At 40.2% G+C, this 14,527-nt stretch overlaps 1 protein-coding gene across 4 annotated transcripts in view; it reads left to right on the top strand.

Annotated features, from left to right (window-relative positions):
- NRF1 (nuclear respiratory factor 1) overlaps positions 1-14,527 on the top strand; it is a 158,028-nt gene that overhangs the window by 26,990 nt on the left and 116,511 nt on the right. Inside the window, exon 2 of one of the 4 annotated variants that reach the window (XM_023544613.2) lies at positions 8,520-8,631. The exons of the other annotated variants lie outside the window; for them this stretch is intronic. The gene's annotated coding sequence lies outside the window, so the exon portion shown is untranslated. The remainder of the gene's footprint in view (positions 1-8,519; positions 8,632-14,527) is intronic. 4 annotated transcript variants of the gene reach the window in all.

Below are 14,527 nucleotides of genomic sequence, written 5' to 3'. Positions count from 1 at the left end.
GGGCTACTACTTCATTTTTTTGAATTTTAGGCAAGGAATAGGGTGATAAAATGGCATACTGTACCCTCTTTTTTAAATGTAGGACCCTCCATCCACCTGGCTAGTTTTGATACTCCGGAAGTTTGCTAAATACCTAGTACTTCTCCCTCTTCTTTTGTTTTCAGGGGATTTGTTTGTGACAGTCTGTTTCAGGTTTAGGGCTGGGATGTAGGGATGGGTAGTAAAACTGAAAGTGGAAATGGGAAGAACAGTATTAGTTCTAAACCCATTCAGGTCCCCCACCCTTTTTAAAAAAAAAAAAAAAAAGAACAACTTTTTGCTCCTATCTCAAGTAAAGGCTATAAAGAGGTAACCTAAGGCACTTCTAACTTGAAACAGCAAACTCCTTTGTTTTTGTTGAAAGTCACTGGGTCTACTTAAAGGAGTTTCTTCAAATATCTTGTAAATTTACCTTTTGTCCTTGAAGCTCATTGCTTCAGATTACAATGGATACAGCAAGGTCAGGGGTAGGGTAGGCGTCACCCAAACTTCGGTTATTACCATACCTATGTAGCCGAGGGTAAGGGGACGCAGCTTGCCAGAAACACAGTACATACAGGGCTTGTGTTCGCCGGGTGAGTCACTTCTGTGTGCCTCTTGTCATAGGTATCGTGTCCTGGTTAAAAGCCACATTACATCACCAAGCCAGAAAATTCTAGTCAGAACTTAATCTTATTTTTAGGACATCCTTAAAAGATTAAATCCTGCTTTTGAAACTGACCAAAGTAAAGAATCTGCCTTCAAACAGAGTTTTAAGTGGCAATGTGAAATAAGATGATGTTAAACAATTTATGTATTCAGTTTACTGAACAGGTTTAATTTTGAGCTGTCTGTACGAGCCACGGAGTCATGAATGGTGCAAACTGTTACTGCACTTGGCTGCTAACTGAAAGGTTGCAGATTCAAGTCCACCCAGAGATGCCTTGAAAGAAAGGCCTGGTAATCTACTTGTGAAAAATCAGCCATTGAAAACCCTCTAGAGCACAGTTCTACCCTGATACTCATGGTGTTGCCATGATTTGAAGTTGACAGCAGCTGGATGGATGCAAGACACAGACTGGAATGTTTGCTAGAGATATGTTGTAGAATACAGATTTCAGGTTGTTATTTACTCATAAGTATACCCATAGAAAACTACCTTCAGAACTCCTGCGCAAAATTTTCCAGAGTTTTCTCATTATAGTAGATACATTTCTCTCTGTAATCCTACCAGTACCATATCCCATTTAAGTAGTTTGAAGAGATTATGGTTAAATTTTACTACTTTGAAGTGAGTCAGCTAGCTGCCGCTTTTTTAATTAAAAAAAAAAATATTTCAGGCATAGAAAGATATAGAACAGTATAATGAGTACCACACACCTACTTTCCAGCTTAAGAAATAAAACATCACAGATATTGTTGAAGCCTCCTGGGCCCCCTTCCCTCACCCTAGTCTCTACCCTTTCAAGCTTGACCATTCTGCATTTGGTGTTTATCATTCCCCTGCATTAACAAAAAAAAGTTCCCTATATGTGTATATGTCCATAGAAAAAAGATAATAGTGTTTTATATGCTTTTTTTAGAAGGGGGTAATCTTTATTGATACATGTCGTCAGAGTTAACTTATTTTAAATGCTATATAATATTTGATTTAATGGCATATGAAAATAATAGTCATGTGCTACATAAGGTCCGTTCTGGCAACGTCTGACTGCATGTACATCTGAGTTCCCATAAGGTCCTGTATTATGTAGAGTTCAGACAGAAATCCCGATTGGAGAACAGGACATAGATTTAGGCATGTCCTGCTCAACAATCACAACGATCCTCAAAAACAAAGAAAAAATTTTCCAACCTGGTGAAGGATTGGCTCCACTGAAAGCTACAAGGCTAAATTCGAGGGGGACCTGTATCAGATGTGCAGAAATTGCTAATGACGTGGATTGAGGACCAAACACTGAAAAATCCCTCTCAGCATGTTGACAGTCACTGCTAAGGGATGAAACTTGTTCGGGATGCTGAAAGAAAGAAGAGAGCCAGACTACGGCAGGTTTAGTGCTAACTCTGGGTGGTTCAAGCTCTTCAAACAACATTTTTTGCTTCATAATGTAAATGTGAGTGGTGAGTCTGATCCTGATGCGAAGGCAGCAGCAGAACGTGTTGAAACCTTAGATACACTAATTATATTAAAAAATAAACCAAACCCGTTGCTGTCGAGTCAATTCCGACTCATAGCAACCCTATAGGACAGTGTAGAACTAACTGCCCCATAGAGTTTGCAGGGAGCGCCTGGTGGATTCGAACCACCGACCTTTTGGTTAGCAGCTGGAGTACTTAACCACTGTGCTACCAGGGTTTACAAACTAATTATAGCAGGAGGTTATTTGCCCCAGCAAATATTTAATATGGGCGAAACCTCCCTATTCTGGAAGCGAATGCCTCAAAGGACCTTCACCCATAATAACATCGTGTTCGCACAACATGTCCTATTTCACAGAATGTATTGTGGACATTATCGACTCGACGGCACTGGGTTTTTTTTTTTTTATTGTGGACATTAAGGGACACGGGACTGTATATGTTCTTTGTAGATAATTTTGAGGGTACGGAAAGGTATGAAGATGATAAAAATTTGTAACCCCACTATCCAGAGGTAACCACAGTTCATTTTTTTCCTTCCTTCCTTTCTGCTTATATATGTACACATACCGTATTTTTACAGAAATAACGCACCTTCATAAATAACCTTCTACATTTGTTTGCCAGCCGAGCCCTCCCCAGTGAGGTATTTTCATAAGCATACTATGCTAATTATTTTTCACAGCAACATATACAAACTGCTTCTGGGAAGAGTTAGGTAATATTATTTAACTGTTTTTAAACTTGTATGAGAGGCTTTTCTCGTAAAAAGATTCACCACAGAGGTGATGCTTATTCTTTAAACATTAAATACTACCATTTTTGATGGAAAAAGAAAAAGAAGCAGCAGCCTAAAATGTGTATTTCTGTGCCATTTAAACCAAAATATTTTGTATTGCTTATAATTTTATTTTGTCTTGGCAACTCAGTGTCACTGTGGAAAGCACTAATTCCTGAATTGTATTGGAGCTTCTTTTCGCTTAGGTGCCTTTGGATCTTGTGCACTTTTTAGTTAGACCTTCATTAGCATACGCTGCCACTCAGGAAGGGGGCAGGAAGAGCACGAGATCCAACGTGGGACACGAGCCACCATAGCCTACCTCTGGCAAACATGAGCTCTACCAAACCATGGTTTAAATTGAAGAAGTTAAAGCCTAATGCAGTGTTGGGAAAGCTGTCTACCAGCAACATCGGCCCTTCACTGGAGGAAGCTGACGGCTCACACCTTGATTTCCTCCATCTTTCCCCATCACCACTTATTTTATACGTGCAGATGTTTTCACCATTACAGGCTGTGGTGATTTAGATTGGAGGTGCTCCTGAGTATGCCTGAAAATCCCTGTCCCCCACCTTTACCATGGTTTCTCATGGGAAAATTGTTTTTGCTTTTGTGTGTGGTAAAAATACACATATGACAAACAACTTGCCAATTCAGCAGTTTTTGCATGTACAGTTCAGTGATGTTGACTGCGTCCATCGTGTCGTGCACCATTACCACTCTCCTATTCCAGATTATTCCACCGCCATTAACAAAACTGAGTGCCGGCTAAGCAATGACTCCTCCTTTTCCCCACCCTCCCACACGTGGTAACCACCAATAAGCTCTAGTCTCTGTACATTTGCCTATTTCATGTAAATGGGACGATAGAATATTTGTCCTTTGTGTCTGGCATCTTTCACTCAGCATGTTTTCAAGGCTCATCCATGTCGTAGCATGTATCTGGACCTCACTTCTCTCTATGGCTGAGTTATATTCCATTGTATATTATACATTGTATATATCACCTTTTGTTTATTAACCTATTGATGGACATTTAGGCTGTTCCCACTGTTTTTTTGACACATGTATCCTTTAGTTCGCTCATGCTTTTTAAAAAACGCATTACTGGAGTAAGAGGAACGCTTGCTCTGTGATAGGATGATGTCTTACAAGCAATTGAGGTCTGTAGGACTCGTCCCTACATAACACCAGCTGCTTGTACTTTGCTTGTTCGTTAGTGTCCACTTTCTCATTTGTCTTTTTTCTCTCTTATTGCTGACTGTCTTCACCTGGCTTTTCGGCTTCTCTTGCTCTGGCCTGAGAAATCAGAGACAAACTTGTTAGAATTGTGTACAATGTAAAAGGCAAAGTGACACAGAACTTAAGGCCTTGCCAGGGTTTCTTGGCTATGTTATCGACAGTTAGATTGCAGCATTGAGTAAGGTGTTGTTGCTTTATTAGTTTCCCTGTGTATAACCTGCAGGAATGGGAATACGGGAGCAGCGATACATCAATAAAACCTGCTTTCCTTTGCATTTTGTTAACAATGGGCAAAGTGTATAAAATGGTTTAAGACAATGATAGCAGAGGAGTCCCCCCCTCCCCCCCCGCTGCGTTTCTCTAGGAAGGCCTTTCAGCTTCTGCTGTTATAGTTGTTAAAGGGGACCAGGCCTTTGGTTACTGCTACTACTCGGCCACTCACCCAAAGGTTGGCAGTTTGGACCCACCAGCGGCCCTGAGGGAGAAAGTCATGCTTTTATAAAGATTACAGCCTTGGAAGCCCTGTGGGGCAGTTCTGCTCTGTCCTATAGAGTTGCTGTGAGTCGGAATTGACTCAATGGCAATGAGTTTGGTTTTGGTTAGTTTTATACTGTTAGTGTAATTCTTCCATATGTATATTTGTACATTTCTCCCAACTAGAGCAGAGTTATATATCAAGAGTTTATGCTGTCTCAGTAGACGAAGGATAAGGACTGTATCCGTATCACCTGAGACAGCCTCCTAACACATACCACCAGGCTGCAGGCAAGGTCCAGATCTCCTGGAGTAGACTGTCTAGGGATTTTCTGCTACCTTACTTTTTGTGCATTAGTTTGAGTCAGGGTGAGGGCAAGGCCCACTTGCCCAGTTCCCTCAGGTGGTTGCCTAGGTTTCCAGTGAAGACATTTAGTGATGGGAGAACTCACAGCTTCCTGACAACCCACTCGTCTTCACACCCACCCTGTTAGAAAAATTATGTTCACCAGAATTCTGGCCTACACTGTTTACCTATTTTTTCTTTCTAAGGCCACACACTGTATCTAATTCCTTTTCCTCATAGTAGCCCTTTAGTATTTGATGAGAGAGATCATTTTCTTTAAGTCGTTTCTTCTCTAGGTTTAAATATCTCTACTTTTCCCAACTATTCTTTCTAATACAGAGCGTTTTCACAGTCCCAGTGAAATATATTGCAGCTGTCCCCTGTCATTAAAAAGCAAAATGCCCAGTGCTAAACATAGGTGTGGTTAGGCTGGTGCAGAAAGCAGCCCTGATTGTCTGCATTTTGTACGTGTTGCCTGTTACGACACATCTCCGTACTAAGTTTAGTGTGAACCAGTACCCCTAAATGTCTTTTTCTATGATGGTGACACGAGTCACCATCACCCATATTTTTCCACAGTAGTTTTTTAAGGTCAGAGTTCACAATGATATGTTTTAAAATTTAGATTTTAGTCATTATTCCAGACCATTGGAGTCTTTTTGGAATTTGATTTTACCCTCTAAGGGGAGAATTCACTGCTGCTAGCATCCCTGCAGTATCTGCCTGCATGACCAAAGCACCTTCTCTGTCCCTTTTCAGTTTCAGAACTGCTTCTCTGCTGCTGTTTTTCTTTCGTTTATTTTTTTTCAGTGGCTGATTCCAGCCTGTGTTACTTTGATGGATTTGCAAGGCTAAACATGAACCTCGGGCTGTAGAAAAATGTAGAGCTTTGCACAGCCGCCCGTGAGTTGTGGGGTGTGCTTGAATCATGTTGAATATCGAGACCGTTATGTTTCTTTTCCTTTTCCTTGTCTTTTTTTTTTTTTTAACGTTTAATTATACATTGATTAATTTTGATTACGCAGTTTTCTCTTTGTATTTTGGAGCCACTTAATCTGTGTTTTCAGGTTTCTCTAAACTTTTCCGTATGTATTTGAAAAGCTCGCAGGCCCCAGGTACTGTGTCCGTGATGCCTAATAGATAAAGCGACCTTAGGGTGCTCAGTATGTCAGAGGCCAGTAGCAGGAGGCTGATTCTTGGACCCCAGTTTCCCACTGCTCAATGGAAGACTTGTATTGATCAGGGGGTCTCCAAAGTGCTCTGTGGAATCCTAGGGAGCCTTAGGGGACACTGCTGGAGGTGAGGGGGGTGAATGGCTGTAGCTCTCTACATTCCCCAGCCACTCCAATAAGAGCACTTTCACTTTTATATTTTGAAGTTCTGCATAGGATTCTGTTTGAAGAAAGGACTACTTAAAAAATAATTTTTTTGAAAACGCTTCCCAGAGGATTTTGGGTAGCTTTGACAGCCTGTAGATTTGTACCTGATTCCATGAGTTTGGAGGCCTCAAAGTCTTTCATTCAGTGAAGGGGAGAGGAGCTTATTATAATATTTATTTTTTCTTTCCCAAAGCTGGAAATAACTCCCTTTCACCCATTAGAAAAATAATAAATAGCTGCTTTCAAGTGGACTCCAACTCGTGGTAACTTTATGTACAACAGAATGAAATGTTGCCCAGTCCTGGATTGTCCTCACAATTGCCAGTACACCCAGATCCATCACAGGTATTGTGCCAGTCTGTCTCACTGAGGGTCTCCCTTGCCCTCATTGGCCCTCTACTTCACCGCACATGATGTCCTCCTTTAGTGATTGATCCTTCCCGATGACATGTCTAAAGCAAGGGAGTCGGACAGTGTTCTGTTGTGATCTGTAAAGTTTTCATTGACTAATTTTTTTGAAGTAGATCACCAGACCTTTCTTTCTAGTCTGTCTGAGTCTGGAAGCTATGCTGGAACCTGTCTACCATGGATGACTCTGCTATTATTTGAAATACTGGTGGCATAGCTTCCAGTACCATAGCAACACTGCAGGCTACCATAGTGTGTCAAACTGACAGACAGGTGGCGTCATTGATTGAACTGTATCCCCCAGAAATAATGTGTATCAATTAGGCTAGGCCATGATTCCCAGTATTGTGGGATTGTCCACCATTTTATCAGCTGATGTGATTTTCCCATGTGTTGTAAATCTGCCTCTATGATGTTGATGAGATGGATTAGTGGCAGTTATGTTAATGAGGGAGGACTCAATCTACAAGATTGGATTGTGTCTTGAGTCAATCTCTTTTGAGATATAGAAGAGAGAAGAAGCAGAGAGACAGTGGGACCTCATACCACCAAGAAAGAAGCACCAGGAGCATAGTGTGTCCTTTGGACCCTGTACTGAGAAGTTCCTCAACTGGGGAAGATTGATGACAAGGACCCTCCTCCAGAGCTGACAGAGAGAGATAGCTTTCCCCTGGAGCTGATGCCCAGAATTTAGACTTCTAGCCTCTTAAACTCAGAGAGAATAAATTTCTCTTTGTTAAAGCCACCAACCTGTGGTATTTCTGTTATAGCAGCACTAGATAACTAAGATAAGTGGTTAAAAAAAAAAAATATATATATATATATATATGTTTTTTAAAGGGACAGATAAATCTATAAAACAGAAAGTAAAGTCTCCATAATCCATAATTCCATCCTGCATAGAGGAAAACCATGCTTACTAGGTCTTTCTAAATTATTTTGTTTGCCCATAACCATATCCATACTTTTTTTTTTTTTTTTTTAATGAGACCACACTCATTCTAGCAGATTTTATAACCTGTTTTTTTTCCATTTCCAACAGCATATTTTGGACATTTTTTGTGTCAGTATACAGTGTACTTCATCCTTTGATTCTTCTGTACTATTGATACGAAACTATATTAAGTCAGAGTTAGTATCTCTTGCTGCAGGATACATGGAGTCTGCTCTAAAGTATAACCCTAATTTTATTGTGTGTTGCTACTCACTAACACTAATTTTTTTAAACAGTTCACCGTTTTGGGGCTTGCGGTATTTGTTGCTTTTTCAGTTGCTTCCCCTTTCTCTGGTTTGAGTACGGATCAAAACTTGAGTGTTACCCCAATGGAGCTATGGACGCAGATAGCCCTTTTCTTTCAGGCAATGGCTCTAATTTAATGTCCTCTTTAATAGTTACAAGTCTGCTCATAAGAACAAAATCTTGGCAGCCAGAATTATACTTGACACTATTATTCTAGCATATTACTGCTGCCGAGAAAGGCAGTTGTCTTGTTTTGGCCCAAGTGAGCTTAGATGTGAGAGACTAGGAAGGTGGTTGACGAGCAGCCTTCAGTGGTTTGACGGCCAGCTGCAGGCGGCTACCGTGGCCGGGGCCGGCGCTGCTGATGAATGCACGTGGGGAATTACACTCGATGCTCTTTTTTAGAAATTTATCAAAGATCACATTGAGAAACTGGTAGTGAGAAAAGCATTTTTCTTTTTATGGGATGATTATTCTCTTCTCTTCTCTATACAGTGCTCTACGTCATTCCATCCCATTGCCATCGACTTGATTCCGACTCGTTTTTTCGATAAACGGACATAACATTTGGTAGTCATGGAAAGATTTTGGTGACTTTTTCGAACAGGTAATATGGTATAAATGTTATGCAGGCAGTTTCGGTTTCCTTAGAAACTTAGAATAGCATTTCTTTCCTCCCCCCACTAAGTTTAGGAATATCTTTTACAGGTTAAATAAATTTTAAAATGGAAATGTAATTCCTAGTTTTCAGTAAAGTCATTTTAGTTTTATGTTAAACTATTTTCTAAAATGTATTCACTTGTCTTGAAACATGTGCTTTTCATTTTTGTTCTAACTTTCTTTCCTTATCTGAGATTCTAATGTGATTTTTCCTTTTTACTACCTTGTAACTTTGATCATATGCTATCCTAAATTTAATTTTGTAAGTAATTCAAGATAGTTTACATTAATAGTTACTAACAAAGCAAATATATGAGGATTTTCACTTTTGAATGGGTACAGTTCAAATCTAGATGTTTGACACTCTTTGGAGTGTTTATGGATAGGAACTAGCATTATCTCACATCATTTAGAAGTTGGGTTTCGCATGTTTGTTTTACGTTATACAATATCTGGGTACTATTCATCTTTGTCGTAAAAATGTATTTCATGTATTTTTGTCTAAGTAATTTAGGAAGTTCTAATTTATCATTCATTAAAAAATGGATTTTAGTGGTTATGTGAGCCTTCTAGACTGAGCCCTGGTGGCGCAGTGGTTAAGAGTTTGGCTGCTAACCAAAAAGTTGACAGTTTGGATCTACCAGCTGTTCCTTGCAAACCCTATGGGGCAGTTTTGCTCTGGCCTGTAGGGTCCCTATTAGTCAGAATCCACTCGAAGGCAATGGGTTTGATTTTTTTGTTGTGTACAGCTCTAAATGGCAGGGGGATAAAGCACTGAATAAAACAGGAAAAATCTTTACCCTCATGAGCTGACGTTCTAGTGGGGTGAGAGAGATGATAAACATTCAGGTGGTGATGAGTGCCATGAGGAAAAATGGTATCACTTGAGATGGTCTCCATACCATTCAGAAAGAGTAAGCCCAACAGGTATGACTTTAATAAAGGGAGATATTAGAATGCTTCAAAAATACTGAGGCTGCAAATGGAAACCTGGGCTAGGTGTATAATGGACTTGTTGATGAATATTGATTGATGTGTAGTGTGAATGGTTCCCATATTTGTTGTTTGCTTCATTTCACACTACTTCCAATTTTACAATTGTGTTAGTCATTCTAGTGTGGTTCTGTTTATTGTTGCTCACAACTACATCTGCACTCGTATAGTGTTTTACGGTTAAAAAAATTTCACTTTTTTTAATTGTGATTTAGGTAAAAGTTTACAGAGCAAGTTAGTTTCTCATTAAACAGTTAATGTTTTGTGACATTGGTTGCCAACTTCACATGTCTCAGCATTCTCCTACCCCAGGTTCCCTGTTTCCATTCGTACAGTTTTCCTGTCCGTTCATGCCTTCTTGTCTTTGCCTTTGGGCTGGTATGCCCATTGGTCTTGTATACATTTTTGAACTGTGAAGCACATCCCTCTGTGTTATTGTTGACCCTATAGACCTGTCTAATCTTTGGGTGAAGGGTGAACCTCAGGAGCGACTTCAGTACTGAGTTAAAAGGGTGTCGGGGGCCACAGTCTCCGGGTTTCTCCATTTTCTGTCAGACCAGCAAGCCTAGTCTTTTTTTTTTTTTGGTGAATTTTAATTTTGTTCTACATTTTTCTCTTGCTCTGTCCAGGACCCTCTGTTGTGATCCTAGCCAGAACAGCCAGTGGTGATAACTGGTCACCATCTAGTTACGATGGACTCAGTCTGGTGGAGGCTGTGGTAGCTGTGTTCCATTAGTCGTTTGGACTAACCTTTCCCTTGTGTCTTTGGTCTTCTTCAGTCTCTTTTGGTGCAGCCAGGATGGAACCAATAGATGTATCTTAGATGGCCACTCACAGGTTTTAAGACCCTAGTTGCTACTCACCACAGTCGGATGTTGAACATTTTCTTTATAGACTATGTTATGCCATTTGAGCTAGATGTCCCCCAAGACCATGGTCCCCAGCCGTTATCCCAGTAGCTCGGTTCCTCAGGGTATTTGAATGTGTCTGTGAAGCTTCTGTTTTGCCCTGAATGTTTCACATTTTAATTTTTTAAAGTTTATTGTGGTAAAATATATATAGCAAATAATTTGCCATTTTTAACGATTTTGAAGTGTACAATGCAATGATATTAATTACAGTTAATATGTTGTACAGCTATCACCACTGTCCGTTTCCAAAAGTTTTCCAACTCCCTAAACAGAAACTCTGTACCATTTAAGCAATAACTATACATTTCTCCCTACCCCAACCCCTGATAACCACTATGCATTTGCTTATCCTAGATATTTCATATAAATGGGATTATACAATATTTATCCTTTTGTATCTAACTTATTTCACTCAGCATGTTTTCAAGATTCATTCATTTCATAGCATGTATCAGATCTTCATTTTTCTTTATGGCCGAGTAATACTTGATTGTATGTGTATACTACGTTTTGTGTGTCCATTCATCTAGTGATGGACACTTGGGTTGTTTCCACCTATTGGCTATTGTGAAAAATGCTGCAGTAAACATTGGTGTACAAATACCTGTTTGTGTTCCTGCGTTCAAGTCTTTTGGCTGTATATCTAGGAATGAAATTGCTGGGTCATGTTGTACCCAATTCATTTTTATAAGTGGTTACAGTATCATAGTTAAGGTTGAATCATATGAAATTGCTGATGTTTGACTGCGTCGGACCTACAAAAACCAAATTCATATCGCTCAGTCTAATATTGTGTTATACCTACTTTTAAAAACAAAATTTGAAAATAAAAATATTTTGTTAACTATAAAGCACAATGCATATGGCCAAGATTTAATTTCTGTTTCTCCCACTTGGCTTCCTGTTTGTCCTAGAGCAATTACTTTGAACTTCGTTGTGCCTTATTTCATCATTTGTCAGTGAGGATAGTAATAGTAACAATACTTAAAGGGTTGTGGAGTTAAATGAAATTATGTATGTAAAAGCTATGCTTAGAAAAGTGCCTAGCACATAGTAAAGGATGTGTAAACATCCACTATGCTACTACTACTGCCCTGTGAGGCAGCTATGTTGTTTTTGCTGTTGTTGTTAGGTGCCGTTGAGTTGGTTCCGACTCATAGCAACCCTATACGCAACAGAAAGAAACACTGCCCGGTCCTGCGCTATCCTTACAATCGTTGTTATGCTTGAGCTCATTGTTGCAGCCACTGTGTCAGTCCACCTCGTTGAGGGTCTTCCTCTTTTCCGCTGACCCTGTACTCTGCCAAGCATGATGTCCTTCTCCAGGGACTGATCCCTCCTGATAACATGTCCAAAGTACGTAAGATGCAGTTTCGCCATCCTTGCCTCTGAGGAGCATTCTGGCCGCCCTTCTTCCAAGACAGATTGTTCGTTCTTTTGGCAGTCCATGGTATATTCAATATTCTTCGCCAACACCACAATTCAAAGGCATCAACTCTTCTTCAGTCTTCCTTATTCATTGTCCAGCTTTCACATGCATATGATGTGTTTGAAAATACCATGGCTTGGGTCAGGCGCACCTTAGTCTTCAGGGTGACATCTTTGCTCTTCAACACTTTGAAGAGGTCCTTTGCAGCAGATTTGCCCAATGCAATGCGTCTTTTGATTTCTTGACTGCTGCTTCCATGGCTGTTGATTGTGTATCCAAGTAAAATGAAATCCTTCACAACTTCAATCTTTTCTCCGTTTATCATGATGTTGCTCACTGGTCCAGTTGTGAGGATTTTTGTTTTCTTTATGTTGAGGTGTAATCCATGCTGAAGGCTGTGGTCTTTGATCTTCATGAGTAAGTGCTTTAAGTCCTCATCGCTTTCAGCAAGCAAGGTTCTGTCACCTGATGCAGGTTATTAATGAGTCTTCCTCCAATCCTGCTGCCCCGGTCTTCTTCATACAGTCCAGCTTCTCAGATTATTTGTTCAGTATACAGATCGAATAGGTATGGTGAAAGAATACAACCCTGACGCACACCTTTCCTGACTTGAAACCAATCAGGAGCCCCTTGTTCTGTCCGAACAACTGCCTCTTGATCTATGTAAAGGTTCCTCATGAGCACAATTAACTGTTCTGGAATTCTCATTCTTCACAGTGTTATCCATAGTTTGTTATGATCCACACAGTCAAATGCCTTTGCATAGTCCATAAAACACAGGTAAACATCCTTCTGGTGTTCTCTGCTTTCAGCCAGGATCCATCTGACATCAGCAATGATATCCCTGGTTCCATGCCCTCTTCTGAAACTGGCCTGAATTTCTGGCAGTTCCCTGTCGATATACTGCTGCAGCCGTTTTTGAATGATGTTCAGAATTTTGCTTGTGTGTGATATTAATGATATTGTTCTATAATTTCCACATTCGGTTGGATCACCTTTCTTGGGAATAAGGGTAAATATGGATCTCTTCCAGTCAGTTGGCCAGGAAGCTGTCTTCCATATTTCTTGGCATAGATGAGTGAGCACCTCCAGTGCTGCATCTGTTTGTTGAAACATCTCAGTTGATATTCCATCAATTTCTGGAGCCTCGTTTTTCACCAGTGCCTTCAGAGCAGCTTGGACTTCTTCCTTCAGTACCATCGGTTCCTGATCATATGCTACCTCTTGAAGTGGTCGAATATCGACTAATTCTTTTTGCTGGTGTGGCACGACTCAAACTGAGAAGAAACAGCTGCAAATAGCAATTAATAATCGGAACCTGGAACGTATGATGTATGAATCTAGGAAAATTGGAAATCGTCAAAAATGAAATGGAATGCATAAACATTGATATCCTAGGCATTAGTAAGCTGAAATGGACTGATATTGGCCATTTTGAATTGGACAATCATATAGTCTACTATGCCGGGAATGACAACTCGAAGAGGAATGCTGTTGCATTCATCATCAAAAAGAACATTTCAAGATCTATCCTGAAGTACGATGCTGTCAGTGATAGGATCATATCCATATGCGTACAAGGAAGACCAGTTAATACAACTATTATTCAATTTTACGCACCAACCACTAGGGCCAAAGATGAAGAAATAGAAGATTTTTATCAGCTGCTGCAGTCTGAAATTGATCGAACGTGCAATCAAGATGCATTGATAATTACTGGCGATTGGAATGCGAAAGTTAGAAACAAAGAAGAAGGATCAGTAGTTGGAAAATATCGCCTTGGTGATAGAAACAATGCCAGAGATCGAATGATAGAACTTTGCAAGACTAATGACTTCTTCATTGCAAATACCTTCTTTCACCAACATAAACGGTGACTATACACATGGACCTTGCCAGATGGAACACACACAGAAATCAAATTGACTACACCTGTGGAAAGAGACGATGGAAAAGCTCAATATCATCAGTCAGAACAAGGCCAGGGGCCGACTGTGGAACAGAGCATCACTTGCTCATATGCAAGTTCAAGCTGAAACTGAAGTCAGAGCAAGTCCACGAGAGCCAAAATATGACCTTGAGTATATCCCACCTGAATTGAGAGACCATCTCAAGACCAGACAAGTTGTGCAATGACATCAAGGACATCATCCATGAAGAATGCAAGAGGTCACTGAAAAGACAGGAAAGAAAGAAAAGACCAAGATGGGTGTCAGAGGAGACTCTGAAACTTGCTCTTGAGCGTCGAGCAGCTCAAACAAAAGGAAGAATTGATGAAGTAAAAGAACTGAATAGAAGATTTCAAAGGGCCTCTCGAGAAGACAAAGTATTATAATGACATGTGCAAAGAGCTAGAGATGGAAAACCAAAAGGGAAGAACACGCTCGGCATTTCCGAAGCTGAAAGAACTGAGGAAAACATTCAAGCCTGGAGTTGCAATAGTGAAGGATTCCATGGGGAAAATATTAAACGACGCAGGATGCACCAAAAGAAGATGGAAGGAATGCACA

The sequence above is a fragment of the Loxodonta africana genome, chromosome 8 (genome assembly GCF_030014295.1).
Source record: "Loxodonta africana isolate mLoxAfr1 chromosome 8, mLoxAfr1.hap2, whole genome shotgun sequence".
NCBI lineage: Eukaryota > Metazoa > Chordata > Mammalia > Proboscidea > Elephantidae > Loxodonta > Loxodonta africana.
Note: the sequence above shows the minus strand (reverse complement) of the source record. Positions and strands in the feature narration are given on the sequence as shown.